This window comes from Oryzias melastigma, linkage group LG14 (genome assembly GCF_002922805.2).
Source record: "Oryzias melastigma strain HK-1 linkage group LG14, ASM292280v2, whole genome shotgun sequence".
Classification (NCBI taxonomy): Eukaryota; Metazoa; Chordata; class Actinopteri; order Beloniformes; family Adrianichthyidae; genus Oryzias; species Oryzias melastigma.
Window position 1 is genome coordinate 4,609,254 of NC_050525.1, and position 14,353 is coordinate 4,623,606.

The window sequence follows — 14,353 nt, forward strand, 5'->3', positions numbered from 1 at the left end:
GCTCTGGTCTGCCTGAAAACCAAAATTATGATTCACTTGTAGGAGCTCACTGAGGTTTAAAGGTTTTTTTTCTCAATGATTTAGTTCTTTTGGTAAGAGTGAATCTGAATCCTCGTTTATCGCAGGGGTTACGTTCTAAAAATAATCTGTGATGGGGAGAAATCTGTGGAGTGGGATTATAGATGTTCTAAGGCTGTAAAACCCCTCAATACTCACTTTACACTCTTTTCTCTCTCAATTGAGCTCTAAGACTTCAAAAAATGAAGTCCAATTCTCTAGAATAAAAACAAAGATCTAATCGCGATCAAAGATTTATGTAGATTTGTCAACCTGAACACGTTCTGTGCAGCTGACACAGACAGAGGTTTGATTGACAAGATCTACAGCCAATCAGGAGAGATTACTGTGTACTGTAAAAAATAAAAATAAGTGTAAAAGAAAAAGGGTCAAAACAGCAAGATGAGCCGTGTGGTAGCTGTAAAGTGAACCCTAGTCGGCTTGAAAGTGAAGGACTTAGTTAACTGATTTGAACTTTATTCATGTCGGATAAATTCATTTGTTATGGCGCCACACAAAGGCAAAAAAGTTGCATGAAGAAAAAAAACATGAAACAAATAATTAGAGTAAATACAATTAATAATATAGGATATTGACAAGTAACACAAGGAGCTGAAGTGAAGTTAATGGAGTAAATGACATAAATGTGGTGTTTTACATGAGACAGGAAATGAGACATTTCAAAAAAGAAAACCGAAGAAGCAGGAATCACAAAAAAAGCTGAAACGAGCTTTATCGAAGAAAAATATGCAATACTGCATTATAGTCAGACGATTAGTGTGACTTTTGTCTTTGTGTTAACATGTCAGCCCGTTTGAACTGGGACTTTATTAGTGCGATGGGAAAGTCTGAGTTTCTTAATACAGAAAATGTATCTAACGGACCAATAAGAACCACTAAAAAAGCACCACACACTTCAGGAGTTTGTGTCCTTCTTGCTGCTTTTCCTTCAGCTCAGAGCCGATTTCTTGTAGAGTCGCCACCAAATATAGAGCTGTTGTAACTGCAGGATATTTTACGGACAGTTTGGTTTAGTCCCGTCTGTGTGAAAAATAACAAAATCAAAAGTGTCAAATTCGTCAGCATTTCCTGCTCGTTCAAACCGATCCTTTAATGTGTGATGGAGACGCTCCACACTCTTTCAGTTGGATTTTTGTTTTTAACCTCAAATTTTAAATCTTTGGACTTTGAAGTGATTTTTATGGTTTGTGTCAACTCTAATCAGCCGTTTGCTGACCGAAGTCTTGAAAGAAGACGTCCCAACTGCACCAGTCCTGCTGAAAAATCCCACTGAGCCACGTTCTGCTTCTGTACCTTAAACAACCTTTTTCTTTTTTTTTCTTTTTTTTGCATCCCGCATGAGATCAGAAAGCTTTTCTCATCTCAAAGCTCCTTTTCCCTCGTCAAATGTCTGCTGATCCACTCTGCCGCCCGGCCCGGTCAGATTGTCACGAGCAGATGGATCAGCTCAGGCTATTTCTGTCCGCTTTGGTCCAAAGCCGCTGCAGGCAGAAGAGGTTGGAGGAGCAAACGTTAAAGAGAGCGCAATCCATCACTGAAGACTTTTTAGAGCGTCTGGAAGGTGAAGGCGCTCCGTAAACTCTGCCTCCTTCACCAACAGGTTCTTTTTTCCTTCTGGCAGACCTGCTCAAACTGAATTAACATGGTGATTTTGTGCTGACTGGCTTTGCGGCGTAGCCGTTAATTTATCATAAAAGAGGCCGACCAGACGAGGGTCATCTGCAAGATTAGACGCAGTTTTCTGTCCATCGCTATTCTTATCCCGCCTAATTTCCTTCACTTCTCATGCGTTTTGCCCCCCAGCATGTTGACCTTGTCCCTCAGAACACCTTTGCTTGTGAGACAATGTATGCAGGCCTGTGTGTGGGTGTGTGTGTGAAAAGGACAAATGGGAAACACGGGTGGGAGAAAGAGCAGTGGAGGGGCGATCACTGAGGTGTCCAGCACTTAAATTGGCTGTTTATTTCCAGTCATTGCATCAATTACACTGATACAGCTCCAAACGGGTGTGCAGTGTGTGTTTGTGTTTATGTAGGATGGAGAGATGGAGGAGAGAATCAATTAAGCATGACAGACGATACCGTTTGGCGTTAAAGGATATATTACTTTCTTCTTTTCCTCTTTGCTTGAGGTTTTCAAATGTCAGCTTTTAATAATGATTCACACACAAATACAGTTTTTTTATTCTTAATATAACAAAAGAAAATATAATGGAGGCGGGTGAAATGTGTGTGGTCGTCAGTAGAAAAGCCTAATAATTCAGAATAAGTCTGAACATACTAATTAATAGACATTGAAAAATATACATTTTTGTAAGAAACTGTAAATATTTGTGTAGGTCACATTTTCATCTTTTAAAGTCTCATTTTGATAATCTTTTATCTATTGTAGAACTGTTCCCAGCTGTATATTTTAACTATGATTATGCCGTTTTTAGCCAAAATCAAAACATGTGTTTTATTCTAGGACAGTTTCATCAAGAATTCATTAGAAATTCACCTCTGAGTTGTGACCGTTTGCACATAGTAGCCCCGCCCCCTTCCCTTTGATGAGAGCTCTCTGTTTAAAGGGTGACCAAACAGGGAAATTGGAGGCTGACTTCACCCACAGCTGAAATTTAAAAATCCAGTCTGAGGGGCGGAGCTTGGGGAAATCATTACAGATCATGACTTGAAGCTTCTGTAGTGACGAGGGACCAAACAAGAAATTCAACTGTAATACCTCGATTAAACCTGAAGGGGGCAGCACACAGGCGGTGTTAGACTATATTTTCAAGATTAAACAAGTTTATTTTAAATGGTCAAACATTTAGTAATGACCAGGAGACAGCACTTTCAAAGTTTAGAGGTCAAAATTTAAAAATAAGTTGATTTAGGGCAGGAGACTGCAACCTTCAACAGTTAATGAACAATTCTGGAGGACTTTTTACTGACGTCACAGTTGGAGCCACTTCTCCCTCAGGAAAAAGAAGACACTGATTTGTATTTGTGGTATTGTTACTATTATAATCGATACAAATGCATTTGTTTTTTCAAGCATTAATACAGAAACATAAAAAGAAAATAGCCTTTTTTTAATAGTTTCTAATTCTTTAGAAATCTACAAGACTTTCTTTCAAAATAAAAGACACCCTGTACCATACAATCATCTCAATGTAAGGAATGTAGCAGTAGGTAGATAAAAGTCAATAGTGATGAAAAATAAATGCAAACAAAACCATATGCAAATAAAGTGACACTTTATCATGGTTTTCTTAATTAAAATCTTAGATTTTTTTATTCCAAAAAATAGAAAGTGCACCCTCAATTCTGGTGTGTGAATTCTGGCTGTGTGTACAGACTTCAGATTGATTTTCTGTGCTAAACAACACTCAAACATCTGTCAAAATGGTTCAGTTTTGGAAAACTATAAAGCCAAAATGCTGGGTTTATTGTTGGAGCATTATGGGTATTGTAGTTTGTGAAGGAGTTGAAAAAAGTTTGACTTTTAGGATTTTTTGCTTAATTAACAGTGTTAAAAAGTTACTTTTTCAAATTAAAAAATATTGTATTTTTCTTTAACCCTTGCACTATCTTATGGGGTCCAGGTGACCCCACCCTTACATTGATGTGTGATCCCTCCCATAACAACGGTGGTCAAAGGTGGACAGGACTTTAAAAGTGGGGTCCAAATGACCCCACTTTTAATCTAAACATGCCTAGGATAGAACAAGGATTATTCTAGAGGGCCATAATGGAGGGGTTAAAGAGCCAAAGGTTGCTGACCCCTGATTTAAGATTGGTTACCCTTTAAGCAGAGCATGGAGCTTGTGGCCCGCCCAACATATTTTCTACATCACAAATAAACTCTTTTTTCAACAATAATTTTTTTTCATCTGGTCCAAATTCACAACAATTTGAATAAATATATTATCAGAAGTGCAATTTTAAGCTTAATTTGCTTCATAAATGTCCACCAACATCAGACAAATGCCTCAAAAATATGCTAAAAAAGCAAAAACACAATTCTCATCAGTGAGTCTTTAAGCTATCCAACCCCAGTTTTATATATCTTTACAGTAACATTTTGCTTTTTCAAGTTTTGTTGACAGGAACAGGACAACCACGATTTTGAGTCTCTGGTCCATTTGACTCGGTCACCGTGGAAACCTCCAGCCTCTGTTTCCAAACTCTTTTGTGTAGTGAAAAAAAACAAGAAACATCAGTTTGCAGTGAAACTGTAAAGAAAAGAAACTTCCCATCTGTGAGTTGTGTCATTATATACGTTTTTTTCCATCAATTTCTTTCATGCAGCTCAGCAGACACACTTGCAATTCTCCTGGTTCCTGTTTTGATGGTATTAAGGTGGAATTTGCTCATTTTGTAATCAATATAAACAATAGATAATAGCTATTTGTTGTTCAAACCTTGTTTTACTGTGTAAAAAGGTCCCCTACGTTGTACCCTAATCAACCAGGAAATTGGGTCTATGATCATCAGTAATACATAACATTTTACACCAGAGTATGATTGCATCATTATCCGCCATCCTGTCTTACTTCAGTCATCGTGCTGACTCTGAGACTACCTCTGAAGAAACCTCAGGGAAAGAACACAACATAACGCCGTTGTGGAATGGGGTTTCACACTGAGCAGTGAGGCACAAACAAGACGCTTCAAAAGCAGAAAGAAATGGAAATACGTTAAGATTTAAAGCCAAATGTTGTAGATCCTCACATGACCATAAAAGAGGTTGCAAAAATGGGAGATTTCTCATTGACTTTCTTGTCAAATATTACTCCTGAATATCGGTTTACCATTTTTTGCACACTGTAAAGTGAACTTTAAAGCCTTGATTTGTCTCAAAAATGACGACAGTGCGGCTCATAATCCAGAGCGCGTTATATATGGATTACCATATATCATCCAATAGTGGCCGGTCTCCAATAAACGCTGGATCTAACAGGTGTTTGTAACCTTAGACCTCTAATAGTGGCCGGGCTCATTTAAGATGGCTGATATAGAGAAGACGGCCAAACAAACAATTTCCTGAATTTGAGCCACAAATTGGAAGAATGTCTGAACGTAGACTATTGACCAAACATGCAAGGGTGTACCTGAATGATCCACATGGAAAGGAAGAGGATTTTTAATCTCAAGATTTTAATGATGCGTCAAAGAGACAGGAAACGTTCTCAGCCGGTGCTAATCACAGCAATGTTCTCATCATTTCAATAAATTCTCTGGTGTTGCTGTCTGCATTTTTTGACCAAATTTTGCCAAAAAATGAACCCAATAGCCATCAACTTTCTGTCTGTGATGGAATGAACACCAGACTTCAGTATCTAATATAAACGCAGACACATTTTTGGAATAAACACAGCCACTACTATCAGAAGATATACAGTAACTCTGGTTGTGTTTACTGATGTTGAAGTGATTTTAAGAGGAAATCGGTGCTCTGTGTAAATGTTTGGTTGGGTGTTGTAAATATGCTAACACAGCTAACGTGTAGCAGTGTCAAAATGTGATCTTTTTTTTTTTTTTTTTTTTACATTTCGCTTACAAGGTTACAGGTATAGTGAAGATGTTAATGTGGCTAACGTGTAGCAGTGTCAACATATATACAGTACATATATATATATATATTATATTTACATTTCACTAACAAAGTTGGGACTTAGGTATTCCTGGTATTGTGAAGATGCTAACACTGCTAACGTGTAACAGTGTCAATATATATATATACAGCATATATTTTACATTTCACTAAAAAGGTTGGGACTTACTGGTATTATGAATATGCTAACGCGGCTAACGTGTAGCAATGTTAAAATATGTTTATTTTTATATTTCACTAACAAAGTTGGGCGTTACCGATATTGTGAAAATGCTAACGTGTAGCAGTGTAAAAAGGTGTTTTTTTTTATTTTTTTTTTTACATTTCACTAACAAAGTTGGAACTTACTGGTATTGTAAATATATGCTGACATATATAGATATATTTACATTTCACTAAAAAGTTTGGAACTTACAGGTATTGTGAATATGCTAATGTGGCTAACGTGTAGCGAGTTACAAACTTCTATAATTGTTGTAAACGCATAAAGTCTGACTGACTGACTTATCTCAGACTCTTTTGTATCATTTAATACATGTTATAGTTCACTGAGCCTTATGTATGACATGAGTTCAAAAATCAAAAATCTCCTTTCTCTTAAGAAAATAAACATGTTTGAAAAGGAGATGAGCAAAAGTTGTAGCCTTTTTAAGCTCTGTGCATTAAATCTGGAACTACAACACAAAACCCAAAACAGTGATGGACAAAAATGTTCAGGTACTAATCAATGTGTACCAGGGACAGGGAACCACATTCCTGCATGTTTTCCAACATCCCCTACTCTGGAATGTTCTCATTGGCTGGACACACCTGAAGCAGGTAATCAGTCATGAGTACGACTTGGATATCTGGAAATCATGCAGACACTCCTAGAGCTGCCTATCCCGAGGTAGACAGAGTGAATACATTTCTTTTTCGTATTTGTTTCCTCTAAGTGTTCTGTAGTGTGGCTGCTCTTTGTGTGACATGAGACCAAACCGGACCTGACTGGCAGCTGTGATTCCATGCTGGGAACTGTGATGGTTTGGGTTAAAAACATGCAAGTAGCAGTCAGTGGAATGATCATGTAGGAGTTATAATATGGGGTTTATAATTATAGCAAAGGAAAAATAGACTGGAAAACAAACCCTACACTCCAGAATGACTTTAAAACTGACTGAAATGACAGATTCCATGTTTGCATTTTTCAGATTGAAATAAATCTCAATTTTATTGCCTCACCTTGTGCAGAAAAAAATCTAATTTTGTTGCAGCTCAGTGTAGTTCAGACCATTTTTATGACAAGTTGGTGGAACAAAACTGACATCTCTAAAGGATTTTGGGGTGTGCGCTGTTTCAGATTGCAAAAGAATGGCTCCTCTGCCTGTCTCCTGTTGTGAATAGCTGTTAGCTTAGCTCTCCCATCAGAAATCGTCCCTGATTCAAGTGAGCTGCATGCTGCTAAAAGCAGGTGAGACACTGTCTGCTCATAAGTACTTCACACACAGGGAGGAGAAAGAAAAGACAGAGGGGGAAAAAAGGGAAAGTAGTGTCCCTTTAAGTGTGCACGTTGTGTGGGATTGGCTGCCCTGAGATCAGGAGCGTCATCTTCCTCTCTCCGGGGAAGAGGGGTGTGTCTGTGACAGGCTGCAATGATTAGTGGAGCGCAGCAGGCAGAATATATCAGACTCAGCCCAGGCCGTGAACCATTTCAGCCTGCAACTCTGCAATTTGTCTCCCACTTCGAGTCATATAACAGCCTAAATGTGACTGGCGTGTGCAAGATTGCAGCACACACAATCGTCCTCCCGTTTGCCTTTCTCAACCAGACTATAATACAGAGGTGTGTGGCAAATACTAAACCTCTGCATGTTTTTATCTCACAGAAAAGATGCATAATGGTATTCGCAGAACATGATTACAGCTTACTTTAATTATACTTAGCTGAAATGTATGTTGAAAGCTTGGTATTGGGGAAAAAGACTTCTCCAGAAATCCATTTCCTCCAGCAAAAGCTCAGTAATGAATAATCATTAGGGGCTCGCTAAAGTGTTGAAAAGAAGGTTTGTTTTTCATGTCCAAGTTTTACCAATGAAATCTGCACCTATTAGATTTGTTTTTTACATTTTTACTCATATTTTACCTTCATATTTAGGCTTTTATCCAAACATTTTTGTTTTCACATACCCCTAAAATTTGATTTCAAGTAGGATATTTGTTTGATTTTTTTTATTTAAAATAAATGATCTGTGCAGTGAAATTCTGGATATGTCAGCACCAAATGTTTAAACAAGATTTTCAAAATGTTTTTTAGAAACGTAGTTCATTATGGAGATTGTGGTTAGTTCAAACAGTTACCAAAATTAAAAAGGTTTAACAAAAACTGCTCTCCCACCAGTATGGCAATATATTTTTCTTTTTTACCGTGATTTTAGAGTGATTCTTCTGCTCCTTTCTGTAGGTTTTTCACCAAACTCAATCTAATTTTCAGTGATTTTAGCATCTTGGTATCAAAAATTCAGCTTGTTAGACTTGCATTACTGGTTGTATTTTTGATTTTCATTAACTTTTTTTGAAACGTTTTTGAAATTTTGAGCAAAATTTACTCCATAGGAAATGAACGAGAAAGTCTTCAAATTTCAAAGTTTTAAGCAGAGTAGCAACAAGCTTTTAAATAGATCCATGGGATATGTTTTAATCTTTTATAGTAAATTTCAAAAACTTTAGAGTTTCGCTAATAATAAAGCAATGTGCTAACTTTTTTTGGGGCTAATTTGGCATCTACTGAGATTTCTTTACGCTAATTTAGAGGTTAGCTTCTTTTTAACAACAGGCTAACGTTTTTGACTAATTTAGTTTACTGGGGAATTTGGGGATATTTTAGAGTTTAGTATTTAAGCAATGTGCTGGCTATTTGGCTAATATGGTATCTAGTGAGGATTTTTCTATGTTAATTTTGAGTTTAGCTAGTATTTTAGCAACATGCTAATATTTTGGATAATTTGTTATCTACTGAGGTTTTTATAGGCAAATTTGGAGTTTACCTTCCATTTTTGCAACAGGCTAACATTTTTTGACAAATTTAGTTTACTAAGCAATTTGATGTATTTTTTTGAGTTTAGCTTGTAATTAAGCAATGTGGTACTTTTTTGGCTAATTTTCCATCTACCAAGATTTTTTTATGCTAATTTAGAGTTTACCTTCCATTTTTGCAACAGGCTAACTTTTTTAATAATTTAGTTTACTGATTTAGGCAGTTTTGGAGTTTAGCTAGTACTTTAGCAATGTGCTTACTTTTTTGGCTAATTTGGCATCTACTGAGGTTTTTCATGGTAATTTAGAGTTTAGCTAATATTTTAGCAACATGCAAACATTTTGGCTAATTTGTTATCTACTGGCTTTTTTAAGGCTAATTTTGATTTAAGCTTCCATTTTAGCAACATGCTAATTTTTTTGACAAATTTAGTTTACTGGGACATTTTGGGCTATTTTGGAATTTAGCTGGTATTTAAGCTAGCTAACAATTTGTCTAACTTGGAATCTATTAAGTTTTTTTGGGCTAATTGGAGTTTACCTCATATTTAAGCAACACACTAAATATTTTTGCAAAATTGGCATATATTTGGGATTTTAAACCAATTTTACTACAGAATTTTCAGAAATTTAGGTCATCTTCAGCGCTCTTTCATTCTTCTTTTATGAAATTTAACATTTGATAAATAGATTTTGCATTTTCAGCAAACTCCTCCAGCAATTGAAATAAATTGTGTCACTACTTCCAGCAAAAAGCTTCAGCATCTTCACCAACTACTTTCAGCAAATAGCATTCACACTAGCATTATCGCAGGTAACTTTTGTAGTTTGTTTGGTTTGTTTTCTGTCAAATGCAGCACTTTCAGGAATAAATCAAAGACCAAACTGCCTTGAAAAATTACACGGATTCTGCAGCTGCCCATTTGGGGGAAGTATTGCCCTAAAAACTCTAACTAGGACAGGAAAGAGAAGCTGGTCCCTCTAGTCCTTTGACTATCATACACTATTAGGATCTTGCACCCCCTCACCACACCAGTTCATCCACAAGACATTTTTCTACTTTTTTGGGATTTACGTTTTCTTTTTCTTTAATTCCCATAGTGGGCTTTTGTCTTCACCAAAGCTCCTGGGTAAATACAGGCCACTTACGTTTATTATTCCCTTTAGTTTGCTCTCACTGTTTTTTTTCCTCTGGATAGTGCGTAGTGGATTCACATGGAAGTGAACTGCACTGAGTTCATCCGAGTGTCAAACAAAACCCACTGTGTGGAGAAGGTCAGGGTTCACCTTTGTGACTAAATCTGGCAGTCTGAATAAAATTATGTTTGGAAAATTCAAAAGTCGTGATTCTGATAGATGGTCTTTGTGAGTATAGACACAACTTTTATTTATTTATATTTTATTCTGCTGTTAATACTTCAGTCATACATACCCGTACGGGTGCTACGGGTATTTGGGTTGGGGCATAGAAAGGATGCAGGCGCAGATGTTTCTTACAGTTCCCTTGTGGCTCCACCTTCACCCTTTTACACCACAGCTTTAGCTTTAGCTTTAGCGCCAGGATTTACATTCTTTCATCTACTGTGATCCTTCAATTGTTAATGTAATTCCAGCTGATTCTGACGTGGAGAAAAGCAGCTTTGTGCTGATATGCAACACTTTACTGTAGTGAAATGCTTTCGTAATCAATGTTAATGAGCTAGTTTGTGTTGCGTAACAGTGCAAAGCCGATATGAAACGCTGCTTTTCTCTGTGTCAGAATCAGTTGGTTTATGATATTCACGTGCAGCCCTAAAAAAACCCTTTAGCAGTCGGCTATACAGGGTTTAGGGGCTTTAAAAAAATTATTACCCCTAAAACACACCTGCTTCTACCGTTACGTGTTATTTAAGTGTTCGCTATGACCTGTCGCCCGCAGCACGCCTGTAGAAAAACTGTGCATGAACATTTTGGCTCTACGGGCTCACTGAGTGGTCTACAATCTCAAATTTCTTGCGGGTCACCATGTACCCCATACTTGTTTGTCCATTTTTTGCACACTGACTGCCTATGAGTTCAGTGGTGAGTGGTCAATCCATCAATATGCTTAACCCTTTAACACCTGAGATGTCACCAGGACAAAATCTTCAACACACTGTAACTATTCAACCGTTAACATGATAATTCCATCAGATTGTGAAGGAGAAAAGCGGCGTAAAAGTGGAGTAAATCAAAGAACATAAACACTGGTGCTCTGGTGTTAAAGGGTTAAGGAGTGTCGTTTATGGAAAATGTATTTTTGCTCCAAAGGATCTTTAACCCTTTAACCAACCAAAAAACTAAACAAAAAAAGAAAAAAACACCAAAAAAGGTTTTTTTTTTCTACTGCCTATTGTCTTGGTACGGAGACATCCAATTTAAAAAAAAGCCTAAAAATACATAGACAGTCATCCAGAATATTTTTTTTTCAATTTTTTAGTACAAAATAATGTTCTGGTTAGTAACTGGTGCGCACCAGATAGTAACAGAAAAAAAGGTTTTCTAAAAATTTAAGTGAAAAAAAAAAATTCTGAGAAAAATACTAACTGGTGCGCACCAATTTACTATCTGTTGCACATCAGTCAGTAAATAGATTTTTTTTTTTTTTACTTTACATTTTTTATTTACTTAATTTTTTTTTCTTCTACATCCCTTTAGGGGCTCCATACCTTGGGGAGTAATACACACAATCAATAGTTTTAAAAACATGTTTTCTAAATGTTTCCCGCCATTTAGTGGAGCAGGCAGGTAAAAGGTTAAGGTAGGAAAAAGTTGATGTTTTTTACTTTTTTATTAACATTTGTGCTAGCACACTTAGCTAACAAAACTCCTTTTTAAGGTGGATTTACCTCATAGTTGCCTCAGAAATCAGGATGTGTTTTTACTGCCCAGGAATCTGCTGAAAACATGTTGAGTTTGTTTATATCCCACTGTTTTTTTGTTTGTTTGTGTGTAAACAAATAACATAAACAAGTTCTAATACTGTTGTACATTTACTCAAGATTTATACAATTTCTATGTATCCGTCACTTATAACTCCATTCTTATTGATCCATTTTGTCTGCAGGAAAGCAAATCCAATTGTAGTTTTAATTGTAATGAACATTCTTAGTCAAATATTTTAGCTCCTTAAAAGAATAAGTTAAAATTTCTTTCATGTCCTCATGTTCTGAGTGTGTAGCTACTTAAGCAGGGATGAGAGGGCTCATCAGTGACGGACCACACCTGGACCTCACATTTCTTTTTTCTGCTTCATTGCCACTTCCCACATATTGTGATGTGTTGTTCATCAGTGGCTCGGCTTTTAGTCCTACTGTGATTAGCCTGAGCTTAATCCAGAGAGGTTGAAGAGGCATGATTTCTCTCAATTTGGAGAGGCAGCTCCTCAGGTGAAGTGCCCTGATTAGATTTGCTGCTTTTCGGTCCCTTTATGCTTTGTATTGATGCGAACCTTTATTGGCCAGCAGTAAGTACATTTTTATTTCAGCCGCTAAATAAAATGTCAATACAGACAAAGAAAAAGGTCTGTAAATTTTACACTTTTTAGTAATTCAAGGGAAAAATTCCAAATTTTATTTTCCCATTCTACTTAGCTCCTGTTTATTCTTATATTTATCCTAAATGTGTCCAGTTAATGTCATCTAATGTCCAGTCAAAATTCTAATTTACGTAAAAAATAAAATTAGAAGCGGCCACAAGTACAATAAATACTTAAAAATTGAGCAATTTTTATGAGAAACAACTTATATGAAACTTTTTTTTTTTAATTAATTTTAAATGTGGAGATATGAAATGTTCTTTTTTCTACATATTTTGATGGTAAAATGTTTCACCTCAAAAATATAGAAGTATTTATACTTTATTCAATTTGTATTCTTCCTTTTTGTTTATGTAGAATATTTAGAAAGTTCTTATCAAATGTATCTTTTTTAAAATAAAGAAAATGTTTTTTTACAGGTAACAAACCTTGCTAGCTTTAGCTTTACTCGTCTGCTGTTCTATACAAAAAACACTGAACATTGATTAAAATACGTCAGTAGCTGCATTTCCAATAGCTATGAAATTACGTAAATTGGATTTCCGCTTATAATGGAAACGTAGATGTTCCTGTAATTGAAATTTTTACCACTTTTTAGTTGTTTTCAAAAAGCCATACGCTAGTTAGCTAGCAAATTAGCTTGCTAGCACTCTGGCATGTTTACATTTTAACCTTTAGCAGTCCATTTACACAATCAAACTATAACAAATACTCAATACTCAAATGTCACAGCTTCCATTTTGGATCTTTGCTGGACTATATTAATAACAACCAACAGAGCGGTTGACCTACAAGGTTCTGGTGGAAATTGTTCAGCTACTGGTTAAAGTCACAGAAGAAGAAGCCATGTTCGTTGGCAGAGAGGAAACAAAAGAAGAGTGTAGGATTTAGGCCACTGAGCTGGCGAGCCTGTTCTGCATTTTGGTGTGTAGTTTCAGAGAAGGTCTCTTTGTCTTAGGACATTTTAATCACATCTACTGTGTTCCGTACATTGTGTAATACACTGGGAGAAAGACGGCCGCTTCGCGGAGCAAGGAGCACAGAGTGCGGGCAGCCTCTCTGGTCTCCTAAACTGTGATATTTGAATTAATTTCATTGAGACTATAATAATAAAAGCTCCCTCCTCTCAGTTTAATGTGGAACAGCTTTCCAGCTTAGCCACAGAGACACAGAAACACAGTGGAAGCAGCTGTCATGTATATATTGTATGTAACCCCTCAGACACCACAGCCCCCCAGCCATGGTGTCTATCCCACGACTGCATGTTTGACAGGCGGCGAGCAGCGGTGAAAGATGGGAGGGGCCACCGGTTTGCGGCTCGGAGGTTGTGGAGCTCTGATTTAATGGACAGCCAGCACGTCAAAAAATGACAAAACCCAATTTTTGATGCAGAAGTCTTAACCGTGCGTCAGTATGTGAGGACTTGGAAATCAAACTGTTGATTCGGGAAGATGTAAGCATTAGTTTTTATTACTGAAGTACCGGAATTGGCTCCAATTAGGAACTGAAACCAAAGATCTGCTTGTCTGTCACTCCGTATGTCACGCGAGAGTCAATTCAGTAATATATATCAATGGTTCTGAGGCCTTTGATGATTTTTCTGTGTGTTTTGTTTATGTCAGCCAGTACATCACAAAGAGTTACATTTGGTTGAAATAGTTTGACTGGTTTAGTTAAATGGAAAAGAGATGATAAGTTTTCTTATTTCTGTCTCTCTCATTTTCACCAAAGACTAGAATATTGTGTAATTTATTGTTGTATGCTATAAAAATGACATAAATAAATGAAATAAAAAAATGAAAGTTAATTACCACACTGTACAATATATAAAGGAAATGTCAGAAAAATAAGATTAAACTTTTATTTTTTTCAACCCTTTTAAAGATTTATATTTTAGAAAGTAAATGTATGTGTCTTAAAGTGCTGCGGAACAGCCAATCACATCGCTCTAGCTCATTAGTGTCAGAAGCATAGAAGAGGAAAAACACGGTCAGGAGATCTAGTGGCCGTACCTGTGGGATCCATGTACCGGCTTTATAGTAAGAGAACCAATTCATCATCAGTGAATAACTTTTAATTAATGGCTGAACTTACAGACCTGGAAGGCTC

General features: G+C 36.6%; 1 protein-coding gene across 2 annotated transcripts in view; it reads left to right on the plus strand.

The window, feature by feature from the left end:
- flrt1a (fibronectin leucine rich transmembrane protein 1a) overlaps positions 1 to 14,353 on the plus strand; it is an 85,288-nt gene that overhangs the window by 43,223 nt on the left and 27,712 nt on the right. The window lies entirely within an intron of this gene.